The sequence below is a fragment of the Dreissena polymorpha genome, chromosome 7, assembly GCF_020536995.1.
Source record: "Dreissena polymorpha isolate Duluth1 chromosome 7, UMN_Dpol_1.0, whole genome shotgun sequence".
In the NCBI taxonomy this organism is placed as follows: Eukaryota; Metazoa; Mollusca; class Bivalvia; order Myida; family Dreissenidae; genus Dreissena; species Dreissena polymorpha.
Genome location: NC_068361.1, coordinates 91,226,348 through 91,239,825, shown reverse-complemented (window position 1 = coordinate 91,239,825; position 13,478 = coordinate 91,226,348). Strand labels below are relative to the sequence as shown.

At 34.3% G+C, this 13,478-nt stretch overlaps 2 protein-coding genes across 3 annotated transcripts in view; both read right to left on the bottom strand.

The window, feature by feature from the left end:
• Nucleotides 1-10,761, bottom strand: part of LOC127838615 (sacsin-like) — a 52,114-nt gene extending 41,353 nt beyond the window's left edge. For both annotated transcript variants that reach the window (XM_052366466.1, XM_052366470.1), the window contains exon 1: nucleotides 10,711-10,761. The gene's annotated coding sequence lies outside the window, so the exon portion shown is untranslated. The remainder of the gene's footprint in view (nucleotides 1-10,710) is intronic.
• Nucleotides 1-13,478, bottom strand: part of LOC127838612 (sacsin-like) — a 162,591-nt gene that overhangs the window by 115,710 nt on the left and 33,403 nt on the right. The gene's annotated exons all lie outside the window — the stretch shown is intronic.

Here is a 13,478-nt window from a genome sequence, read left to right as displayed (position 1 = left end):
GGCTGCTAAAAAGGCAATCATTAACATGAAGAATGATGATGCTGAATGTTTCAAATGGTGTGTAACAAGAGCTATACATCCAGTTCCAAAAAATCCAGAACGAATAACGGCTGAATTTATAGAGCAATCAAAGAAGCTTAATTTGGATGGTATTGAATTCCCTGTTGCAGTTAACGAAAACGTCATACGAAAATTTGAAAGAAACAACAAAATAGGCATTAACATCTTCGGTGACGCTTGCGCTAAGGCCTCTGGCAAGTTTATGATATCCGATGATAATAGTGTGTATCCACTACTTATAAGAAACGGTGACTTCAAAACGGTAATTGACTTATTGTTGATTTCTAATGATGAAACGAAGCATTATTGTTACATTAAAAAGTTTAATAAACTGTTAGCAAAACGAACTGAAACCGGACATCATTCAATGCATTATTGCAAAAGATGCCTAACCGGGTAAAGAGAGGTAAAAAGCTTAATAAAACACGAGGAGTATTGTTCTTTACATGGAGCCTTGAAAGTAGAAATGCCTGAAGATGGGCGGTCGTTTTCATATTTTAAACACTACATCAAGTCAATGAGGGTTCCGTTTGCGATATATGCCGATTTTGAATCATTTATTGTTCCTATTAGTACTTGCGAGCCAAAGGCAACAGAGTCGTTTACCAATAAGCTCCAGAAGCAGGTTTTGTTATCACGTTGTATGTGATGAGGGGGTTGAGTATAGCCGCGAACCTACAGTGTATTCTGCTACGAGTGACACTGATGATGTAGGTCTTAAATTCGTTGAATCAATCAATAAGACTGTTAGGGATATTTATAACAAATTAAACATTTCTAAGAATATGATTTACACTGAAAATGATGCAGCTCAACACAACGCTGTAGCCATTTTTCATATATGTGAAGGAGAGTTTAGGAGCAATAATGTTAACGAAAACTACATAAAGGTTCGAGATCATTGCCACTTGACTGGGAAGTATAGAGGTGCCGCACATAAAAAGTGTAATTTAGAGTATCGAATTCCTAAATTGTTACCAGTGATATTTCATAATCTTTCAAGTTATGACTGTCATCTATTTATTAAAAAGTTAAGCAGCGGTGGTGGACAAATCTCATGCATTCCCAATAATGAGGAAAAGTTCATTTCTTTCAGTAATAAAATCGTAGTTGATAACTTTATTTACAAAAAAGAAAAGGAAACTGATTTAAAACGTGAAATAAGGTTTATTGATAGCTATAGGTTCATGAATTATAGCTTAGATTACTTATCGAAAATTCTTAAATTTGAAAACTTCAACAAATTGTCAAAGTATCACAGTGGACGAGAGTTTGAGCTTTTGAAACAAAAGGGAATCTTTCCGTACGAGTATGTGAGTGGTGATGAAAAACTCTCTGAAACGCCACTACCACCAAGGGATGCCTTCTATTACAGTCTGACTGGTAAGGGTATAAGCGATGAAGAATATGAATTCGCGAATAAAGCATGGAGAGTTTTCAAGTGTAAAACCATCCGTGATTATCTCGAGGTCTACTTCAAAAGTGATGTTTTGATACTGGCAGACGTTTTTGAAAACTTTAGAGATGCTAGTGTGAAATACTATAAACTAGATCCCTTGTGGTATTTTACAGCTCCTGGTCTATTTCTGGACGCGTGCTATAAGTTGACAAAGGTTGTGCTTGGACTTATAATCGATTATGACATGCTGCTAATGATACAACAAGGTATAAGAGGTGGAGTTAGTACAATTTCTAATCGTTACGGCTGTGCTAACAATAAGTATATGGGGAATGATTTTGATAAAAGTAAAGAAGCAACAAGTATAATTTATTTAAATGCAAACAATATGTATGGATGTGCTATGAGTAGAGCACTTCCAACCGGAAATTTCAATTGGATGAGTGAAGATGAACTTGCTCATTGGAAAAAACATTTCGGCTAAAGACGGGACGGGATGCATTTTAGAAGTTGATTTGGAATATCCTGATGGACTACACGACCATCACAGGGATTACCCACTAGCTCCTGAAAATATCATACCTGCTGGCTCGAAAGTTAAAAAGCTTAAACCTAACTTGAACAACAAAACTAAGTACGTGCTTCATTATGAAAACTTGAAGCAATATGAGCGAATGGGTCTCATAGCAACCAAAATTCATAGAGGAATTGTGTTTGTTGAAGAATCTTGGTTAAAAGCATACATCGATTTGAATACTAAACTGCGAACTGAGGCTGCTAATGAGTTCGAAAAAGACTTTTTCAAGTTGATGAATAACAGCGTGTTTGGTAAAAAAATGGAGAACATTGAAAAGCGTGTTGATATCCGCTTGGTTAATAATAAAGAAGAAGCAGAAAAGCTAGCTTCAAAGGTTAACTATGATAAATGTGTTATAATAGATGAAAACTCGATACTAGTGCATATGAGGAAGACTAAGGTACGCTACAACAAACCTGTTTATCTTGGAATGACTATACTAGATATCAGCAGGACCATAATGTATGACTTCCACTACAACTACATCAAAGCTAAATATGATGATTTTTATGCTGACATTTCAAACGATGATGAGAGGTTGTTTGATACTAGCGAATATCCAAAAGATCACCCCTCAGGAATTAAAACTGGTGTTAACAAGAAGGTACCAGGCATGTTCAAGGATGAAGCCGCTGGAAAACAAATAAAGGAATTTGTAGGACTCCGAGCTAAACTGTTTTCGTATAAAATGTATGAAGGGAAGGAAAACAAAAGGTGTAAAGGTGTAAAAAAGAGCGTTGTGGAAAATACCATTACTCATGAAGACTATAAAAATACACTAATTACAGGTCAAGAATTACTTAGGACGCAGACTGTTTTCAGATCATATGGTCATGAATTGTATACTGTTAAGGTAAACAAGAAAGCATTAAGTGCTAACGATGATAAGCGTGTTATACAAGAAGACGGCATACACACACTGGCTTATGGAACTCCTAAGAAAAAACCAAGATGAGCAATAATTTCACAGACGATCAGAAAATGATAAAGAAGTTTAAGAGCGTGGGTGGGCGTGTCGTACCCAACATCCCCATATACAGCACGTCCTCAAGCACCTCGCAACTTATTGACGTCGCAAAGCAACTAAAAAGCTCAAACGTTAGAGTAAGGTATGTACGTGACAATTATCCACGTCATCCACATATGCCGGGTACACATTGGACTGCGTGGATCAAAAACGGTCATGAAAAAATTCACTTTGACACTTTTAGTTTAGAGCCACCACTTGAACGTGTGACGTATCTAAACGATCACATGAATTATAGCAAAACAAAACATTGATAGCCATATATAAAATGAGTTTTAATACTGAAAAGAATATTAATGTTGAAGGAGTTGTATTACCAAACGAACCTCTATCCAATTTTCAGTTGATAGATGCTGCTAAGAAATTGAAGATTAAAAATTGTAGGGGTGTCGCGATGAACTTCCGAAAAAAAACTAAAAAGTCAGAATGTGGAATTTTTAATTTGTGTGACTCGCGAGGAAATGGCACACACTGGACTGCATGGATCAAAAACGGTAATGAAAAACATTATTTCGACAGTTATGGACTAGCACCTCCACAAGAACTCGTTAGTTATTTAAATAATTCTGTGTATTATAATAGCGAAAGAGTACAGGCGGATGGTGAGGTGTTTTGCGTACACCTGTGTCTTTACATTCTTAAACAATGTGAGAGTGTAAGCTTTCAACATGTAATAAACTCATTATATTAAAAAAATTGTGTATATAAAAATTCCTGTAAACATATTTGGTAAAACAAACGTCGGATTATCGCAAAGAGTGATTTCAGGAGGTGTTACATTATCACAAGCCATTAATACGTTCTTAAGACGAGATGGTAAAAATGCAGCAGATGAAAATATTAATATGGATTCTCACAATCTAATCAATGTATTGGATCCTGCGAATGCTCAAGACGCTGCAACAAAAAATTATGTTGATAATCGAGCAGTTGCAACGTCTGGAGATACTATGACTGGTGATTTAAACGTGGGTGGTAGGTTGGTAAAAGAATTACCTGTTCAGTAACCTACATTGTACAGTGGAAATGACGCACCCAGTTGGTCTCAAGTCAATAGTTTAGTGAATGAAGCAACTACTATTAATAAACAGTATATAGATAATCAAGATGCTGTTACTAAATATTATGCTGATAATTTAGCTAAGAAAAGTTATTCAGGTTATGTTCCAATTTTGGAGGAGAATATTAGTAGAACAGGATTTTGGGCAAGTTCAAGTGCAGTGACTTCTGGTAAATTTCGAGCATACGGTGCATTTAATAATCTTAACGATGATGGGTCTAATGGAAGCTGGGCTACATCTTCAAATCAAAGTACTGACAGTACTGGTGTGACGATGCTTTTGAAGAGGATTGATATAAAAACATATATTTAAGTTTATCTACATCACCACAATTGTGTATGTGGGTACGAACATTTTGGATAGGGAAAAAAATGGGTACGAAAATTGTGGGTACAAAAATTATGCCCCAAAAATTTGGTACGAAAAAAGATTTGTTTACGAAAAAAAAATTTGGTAGGAAAAAACAATTGGGTACGAAAAAAAAATTGGGTACGAGCAAACATTTGGGTACGAAACAAAATGGGTACGAAAGAAATTGGGTACGAACAATGTAGGGTACAAAAAAAATTCGGGGTACGGGTAAGTAGTACCCGTGGGGAACTTGATCCATTCAGCAAAACTCCGAGGCGGGTTACATTCTCGATCAAATATAACAACAAATATCTTTTAAAAGATATTCGATGTGTATTTTTTGTACCACTTATCTTTAAAAAAACGTTCTGTTACAGTAAAACGTTTGTGGGTTATAATTTTACATTTCAGCATATAAATTCAAAACTTGACATGCTCTTTAATTACCCCATGCTCTTTAATTACACATGTATATCATACCAAACTTTATATTTCGTTGTTTCCTTTCCTAAGTTAATGATGTTATGTGTACGGACGTGATTTCACATGCCCATGTGCATGAACATATATTTGTTCTCTTTTTTTTCTCTAATTCAATAAGCTTAGGCATTTTTGTTTGTTAAGTCCGGCAATAATTTCATGATGATTCCCGAAAGTAGGTATGAGCACATAGTCGTAAGAGCACTTGAATACGTGAGTTCGCCAATGAACAAATGGTACGGTTAACTAAATCTCCGCGAAATGACCTAATATGCGTTTAAAACAGCAAACAGTATCCAACAAACGAATGCATTATCAAACATAGTATGTGCACTGATGTGGCTCTGTAATTTCTGTTTGAAAGGTTTATTAAATATGCAAAATGAGAAAGCGCGCATAAGAGCAAGTTTCACAGATGTCATACGGCTTTTATGCTGTCTATATACCATAGTCGCTACAACGGTTACAAATGGCAGGTTCGAAATAGTTCGTTTTCTTTACACTTATGATCGCGTTGAAAGTTAATTATGCACGTTTTAATTCGCAATTTATTTACTGAATCACGACAAATGTCAAATACAATACAAAAAATGCATAGTTGTTTCATTAATCTATAAACATATAATGGATTGAATATAACTGATTTAAAATTAATGTTTTCAAACTATTATTAAATCTTTTTCCCAGGATATGCTGTCCTATTTATAGCTGAGCTTCCTATACCTTTATCAATGATAATCAGCGAGGTATGCCGATTAGAAAAATCGAGCTATCTCAATCGGACTGGCTCGGTCTTTTACATAGGTCGCCATTGTGAAGAATTTTTTCATGGTATGATAACTTAGACGAGCTGCTTCGCAGCATCGTCAAAAACATAAACACAGTATTTCAGCTGGATTAATAAATCGCTCTTGTGTGATCACCGTGAGGCGTGACCTTCATTTTTCGAAAACTTAATTGTGACAATGATATTTGAAACATCAGCTAATTGCAATGCGAATTCGCATCATGTACAGTTGAACCAATGTATTGTGCGTGAATACATTATTAAAGGGGCACGTGCTATGATTTAAATACAAATTTTCATTAGTAACAATTTCATTTTATTGGCGAAAACGATTTACAACATATCAGAGTATATGTGAGCTAAACAAATAATCCGTGTATCAAATTATATCACCTACTATTGCAGTTTCATTTTGATTTGTGTTGGCAACTGAAATAAATGGAAACGCTAAGAATTACTTTATTGATGATGGAATGATTGCTTAGGATTTTTAATACACCATCTTAAATTAATACCCGTCATGAGTATTATCAAAAATAAACATTTTGTTTTCAAAATCAAATAACGAAAAAATAGCGTAATACTTCTATGCTTTATGTTGCTATTAAAAAAGATGTTATTAAACAAATATTTTCAATATTTCGCCCATATATGCTTTATAACAGGCATAAACACGTAAAAACTACATCTTTGTGTTACTTGTATCCAAGCAAAATGGCATCACGACAAGAACCAGTATATAACATCACGATGTCATTTTGACGGCAAAATATTACATCCAAGTGCGCCAACATTGGCTCACTTATAATAAGTGATCAGTCATAAACAATCATACCGAACCTTACGTTGATTTGCATCGTGGTTTGAATCATACTATTCATAGTCTTTGAAACACAATAACTTTCAAGTTGCATTTTACAGAGGGTGTTATTGATGTCCCTTATAAACGCTTTATCGTGAAACGGCTCAAATAATTGATAACGAGCGTCGTCGCCACGTGATATTGAAATAATGCATGTTTTATCTGTATTTGAGAACAACTTTATCAATTGAGTACTGAACCGTCCGATTTATGCCCTGCGGGAGATGCGTTTATCATAGATAACAGTCTAGATTATTATACCTCACTTTTATTTACAATGCTAAACTCCTATAGGCCATCGTGACATAAAAATACTGTCAGACCCAGCGGGAATAAATTTACTGTCCAAAATATACTGTATCCCGCTGCCATAGCAATCACGTGCCACCAGCGGGAAAAATTTTACTGACAAAAAATACTGTATCCCGCTGCCTTAGCAATCACGTGCGGAATGTTCGAAAATAATACTGTCCCATTCGCGCATGCGCAGTACGCAGTTTTGCGTGTCCGTTGTATTTGGATAATTAAAATATCGATTGCAGCTGAAACTGTGCTGTAGAATAGATTAATGCCATTATTTAAGCTTTGACAGGAGTCAAAAAGAAAGTCAATTTAGTATAAACGACACGCTTACCTCAAAGGCAACTTTAATCCAATGCTAAAAACAATAAAGTTACAGCGATATACACTTCCAGTGTCTGTTCTTAAGGTGTTATGCATGACAAACACACAATCCGAAATACGTTTTGGATTCGTTCGATGCTTTAAACAAATATTTTACTGTTAAAAAACCCACCACGTCCATATCGTTGTCCCAAAATGTTTCGTCACCGAAATGACGTCACACAAGTACGTCATAAATTGCGTAATCAAGTGATGAAAATAAAATACGGAAAGCTGGTTCTGTAATATATTTTTCAAGAAATAATTGACGACTAAAAAAATTGATGGGATAAATTGATAACTAGGTCGGTGCCGAATAAAGCGCAGTTCATTTTGCTCTGCCCGTAAATCTGAACCACTCAACATATTAATGGTTGTTTATTGCTGAAATTAAATTAAATTATTGAATATTAAAATTGTTCATGGTTCATATAAATTGTTAATGTTTGAATAGTTTATTCGGTATAATAAAATAAATATTACATGTCTGACAGGGTGACAGTAAATTTGTCAACTTTCGGAAAAATACTGTCAACCTTGGCTTCGCCTCGGTTGACAGTATTTCCTCAAGTTGACAATTTTACTGTCACCCTGTCAGCCATGTAATATTTATATACTGTCCGTCTAAGTTCAATTTTCATAACGCTCATGTTTTTATAAAGTAAGTCCATTTAAGCCGTCCTTTATTTTAAGAGGTATAGTTTAAGGAATGTTAATCCTCATCACATCTGGTATTTTAGTCGACATATTGATACATACGTAATATTAGCCCACCATAACATATTGTATCATTTCTCTCAGCCGACTGATATATGCTCTGCATGATTTGGGCATAATTGTGATAAAGCTTATTTAATAGTGGATATAAATGACATTTCTATTGTCAAACAATAGAACACCGTGAAAACTAATGATACACTTAATTTGTATGATAAATACTTGTGTACTTTTTCTACTACCCCTTATTTTGCTGACATTAACATTAACAAATTTAACAAGAGATCCGCGGTCGGAGACATATGCCCCTCCCCGCCCAAACAGGGCTTTGAACTAGTTACCCCAATTTCAATAGGGGTCATCTACTGTCGAAGGCGAATGCACATGTGAATCAGTCAATTTATTGACGAGTTATTGATTTGAAACAATTTTCAGACTTATTATTACAGTGACCTTGACCTTTGACATAGTGACCCCAATTTTAAAGGGGTCATCTACTTTCCAAGGACAATGGGCATGGGAAGAATCAAGCCAATTGGTCAATTTGTTGAGGAGTTATTGATCAGAAACGATTTTGACACTTATTAAGACAGTGACCTTGACCTTTGACCTAGTGACCCGAATTTCTGTATTCGTCATCTACTGTCCAAGGCCAATGCACATGTGAAGTATCAAGCCAATCTGTCAATTCGTTGACGAGTCATTGATCGGAAACGATTAGACACTTTGTGACAGTGAACTTGACCTTTGAGTTAGTGACCCCAATTTCAATAGCGGTCATCTACTGTCCAAGGCCATTGCACATGCGAAGTATCAAGCAAATCGGTCAATACGTTGACGAGTTATTGGTCAGAAACGATTTTCACGCTTATTGAGACAGTGACCTTGACCTTTGACCTAGTGACCCAATTTCAATGGGGGTTATCTACTGTCCAATGCCAATGCACATGTGAAGTACCAATCCAATCAGTCAATTGGTTGTTGAGTTAATGATCGGAAACTATTTTCACACTTATTGTGAAAGTGACCTTGACCTTTGACCTACTGACCCCAATTTCAATAGGGGTCATCTACTTTCCAAGGCAAATGCACATGTGAAATATCAAGCCAATCGGTCAATTTGTTGACGAGTTATTGATCGGAAATTATTTTCATACTTATTGTGACAGTAACCTTGACCTTTGACCTATTGACCCCAATTTCAATTGGGGTCATCTACTGTCCAAGGCCAATGCACATGTGAAGATTCAATGCAATCGGTCAATCCATTGACGAGTTATTGATCGGAAACGAACTGGTCTACCGACAGACAGACATACCGATATCCATCAAAACAATATACTCCCTCTTCTTCGAAGGGGGGGGAGGGCATAATAAACATAAGCATACACATAAACATAATAATAATAATAATAATAATAATAATAATAATAATAATAATAATAATAATAATAATAATAATAATAATTTTTAAAAAAGAAGAGGAAGAAGAGGAAGATCACGTTTTAGCATTTGTCTTTTATGCAGAGGAACCGTGTTCAAACCCGTTTGTACTCATAATTTTGAATTCATATTAAACTTTGTTGTTGTTTTTTTTTTCGATATATATTGCAACACATTTCAAGTACCTGAGATAATATCTATGAACGTAACTTAATAAGTTCATTAAAATTATTATACGCAGGCGTAAAATACATATAGGTAACAGAATTGGTATTGTCTACAATAACAATTATCCAATTATACAGAAACGTTCTTATAACATTAAAGAAAGACTTTGCCCCCCCCCCCCTCTGATCATAGTTGCTAAAATCACTAAATAACTACTTAGTTTGAGACCATTGTTGCGAAGTTGCATCATATTCGCAAAATTAACTTGAAATTAATCGAAGAACATAAAGAATGTTAAAAGACATTACGAAGATTTTTGCTCGTAATTAAATATCGTTAAAAAGATTAACGACAAAGACAGTCCATTCGACCTACCTAGACCACTTGTTTGTCGATCTTAGTGGAAACAAACGACTTGTTTGCCTTAGTACTTTATTACACTTGTTGTTGTTAACTTCCTTAATAACACAAGGGAGTTTATACACTCATAAAATCAAGAATTGACATGTTTTCTCTTGGGCAGATCCAACATTTAAAAAACAAACATGTTTAAGATTATAATGATTGTATTTTATTTACAAAACCATACCGAAAAAGCGACCCTTACATAAAAATATATTTCGCATAATTTGTACTCGTACGCAATAACACGATTTCACATGTATATATACCGCATTTACATCATAACCATTAGGCAGCTATTTTATTGCTTGTGAGAGTGAATATGACGTACACTTCAGAATGACGAAAAAGAATTCACGTTTCTTTTATACCTAATGATAAAATATGACATTTCTGCAGTGAAATTACAGCAGTAAAAATGAACAAATTGTTATTTTCACCGGTGGAAATAATAAACTTCTTTTTCTATTTTTAGATTATCATAAATACTTTTATATATTTTGTCTATGATCACGAGTGAATTAAAATCGACATTCCACCGAATCCAACAAATTTTCTTTTTATTATATGCCTTTTCACATATATTAATCTATATTTATATTTATCAAACAATTTATTTTCCAAACAAGTTTATAATGGTTAATTGTATATTTAACAATTATCTGCAAGGATGTTTTAACTACAAATTAAACACATCTAAATAAAGACAGTACCTTGATACAACGTTCCATCACATTTTTAAATATCGACTGCAGTCAATCATTGTGTATCAGCAAAATGAACATATCGCAAGTGCATAATCACAGTGACCTTCATTTTTTTCAAAATCGCGATAACAGACGCAATGATTTGTTTTAAACTCATCTCTTTGCAGTGCGCTTGCGTATTGTGTACGTCAATACTTCGTTACATGAGCAAATGCACCGATTTAATCCAATTTATATATTTCATTTAAGAGATAAATCTGGTATTGACATCGAAAAGCAAAACAAAATACGCCGTGTTCAGGGAGCCGTTTCATTTTTGGTTGCAGCGCAGTTGCAGTTGCAGTTGCAAGTTGCAAATTTTTCTCATCGATTTGCAGCTCTCTACTTAATGCGTTTCATCAATGCGGTTGCAATTTTCAATATGTTAAACACCAATTATTCTTAAATCGTGACGTGATTTACGCGCGCGATTGTCGCACGAAATATAAACAACATGGCGTCGCGCAGTTTAAATTGGACCAGAGACGAAACAGAAACTTTGGTAGACGGCTATGTCGATTTTGATCTCTATTTTGATTTCGAAAAATTATCCAACAAATCACGCAGGAGGAGAAGGATAGGAAGTAGTTTTGCAGCATTTTAGAATCGTACGTTTTGTTTTATGCGAGTTTTTTCAGTTGACAGCTGTCATTGCGCCCCTCGGAGATTCTGTATTCGAAGTTTGTAATTGGTTCAAGTGTTGTGTGCAGCTCGGGTTGCATCGAGTACAGTAAATATCAACTGATTATATTGGTATATGTTAAAAGTGTTTAACTGAAGAATTTTTCTATGTCGTTTATCTTTAAATAGAGAAATACTTATATCGTGTTCTTCAATATTAAAATTAGTAACCCTAAATTACAAATTAGTTAGCTGTTTACATGAATAGTGAGTAAAACAACACAATTGGACATATACGCAAGTCTGGTAAGACCCTAAACGAAGACCGGTTTAAACTTGTTTTTTAATTAGCCGGTTTTCATTGTTGATGATTGATTCTGCATTTTTCTTTTTTTTCACGTCCGCTTCTACGTAAATGTGTCTTATTATAGACCAAATGATAATGCGCTGCGCGCCCATTCAACCAATTTAAATGCCTTTTACTTTGTTTTGCAAGTTAAAAAACTATAAAACCAGACATTTTTTGCAATACCTAAACTGTGGATCGTACTTTTTAAGTGTTTATGTTCGTGTTGGTGTTATACTCAATACTTTGACTTTTGAAAAATACATTGAGTAATGAGTTACCTCTTGATAATGCAGATTTTGGCATATTTTGAAGTTTGTCATTAAATGCTTTATATTGATAAATGTAAACATTGGATCTCAAAAGCTCCAGTCAAAAATCAAGAATAAAATTAAAAAAAAAAAGGTAGCCGGTACCAGGGCTCGAACCAGTGATCCCCGGAATCCTGGATTTAGTCTGAAGTAAAAACGCATTAGCCCTCTAGGCTATTCCGCCGGGTATACACAGTTTAAGTATTTTATACCTTATATAAGTAATCTTCGTAGTTTCGTAAATTTAAACGACAACAACAGAACTCTCCAAATTATTCAATCGTTTCGCGTTGCAACGCTTTATAATTTTTAGGTTTTAACTCGTCAAAAGATACATATAATGGCTATATTGGACTATGGTAAATGTTCAGTAATACTGTTACCTCACAAATATCATAACTAAAACGAAAATTTGCGAATCTGAAACAACTTTTTTTCAATTTTGTCAATTTACCAAACCGTGAAAAGATCGCTTTAACACACAATTCTACACAACGCCTTGTAAGCGTCATGCACACATAATTACAATTAAAACTAAACACGTTCAGGCTCAAATACAAACTAAGAGATTGAATGTGGGGAACTATAATTGTAATAACCGTATGAGCGATAAAGGAATAAATACTAAACGTGTTCATCTCGAACGATATAATAAATTTAATTAGCAACCACCACATATTTTAAATGTTACCATAATCAATGGAAAATTATACATTTTCTTAAATAATTAGTGAATACTAATCAGAAAATATACACTTTGTACCCTATATGTAAAAGAGAAAATGTTTTAATATAGAATAAAAAAATAGCAAAATTCAGGCGAGGTAATAAATGGATATACATTTTTGAAAGAAAATCTAACCCCACATTAAAAAGTACTATAAATTTGCTTATATGACAGATTGAAAGATTGCATTAACATATTTTACATATATTAAACATTTCACACAGAGAAGGAAACCCGGTTGGCTGCAACAGTGCTGTATACGAGTTATTTAGATCTTCCCCCTCCTGGATTGCACGCTGTAATGAATTGAAATGCACTTTTTTTTAATGATAATAATGAAAAATACTTTGTCTTTTTCTGCAAAAAAATACCTTATTAAGAAAATATAATGTAATAATATAACAATTTAAAGTGCATAATTGTCTTATGAGTATTTAATTTATTATACCTGCACAATGTAATTTCATGACATGAAAGATCATTTATATGGCATTTTATGACAAACCATTTTTTCAAATGGTTATATATGCACAATAAATAGCACATGCCAATCAGGGAAACGCTTTCCGCTTTTATTGTATTTTTAGTGTAAAGATCTCTCCCCTTAACAAAAATCCAGTTTTGGTAGAAATTGTCGTGCCTGATGAGCCTTTGCGGACTCCACAGGCTAATCTGGGAGGACACTATGCACATGCATAAAGCTCATTTTCCAAGATTGAGGCTCATATAA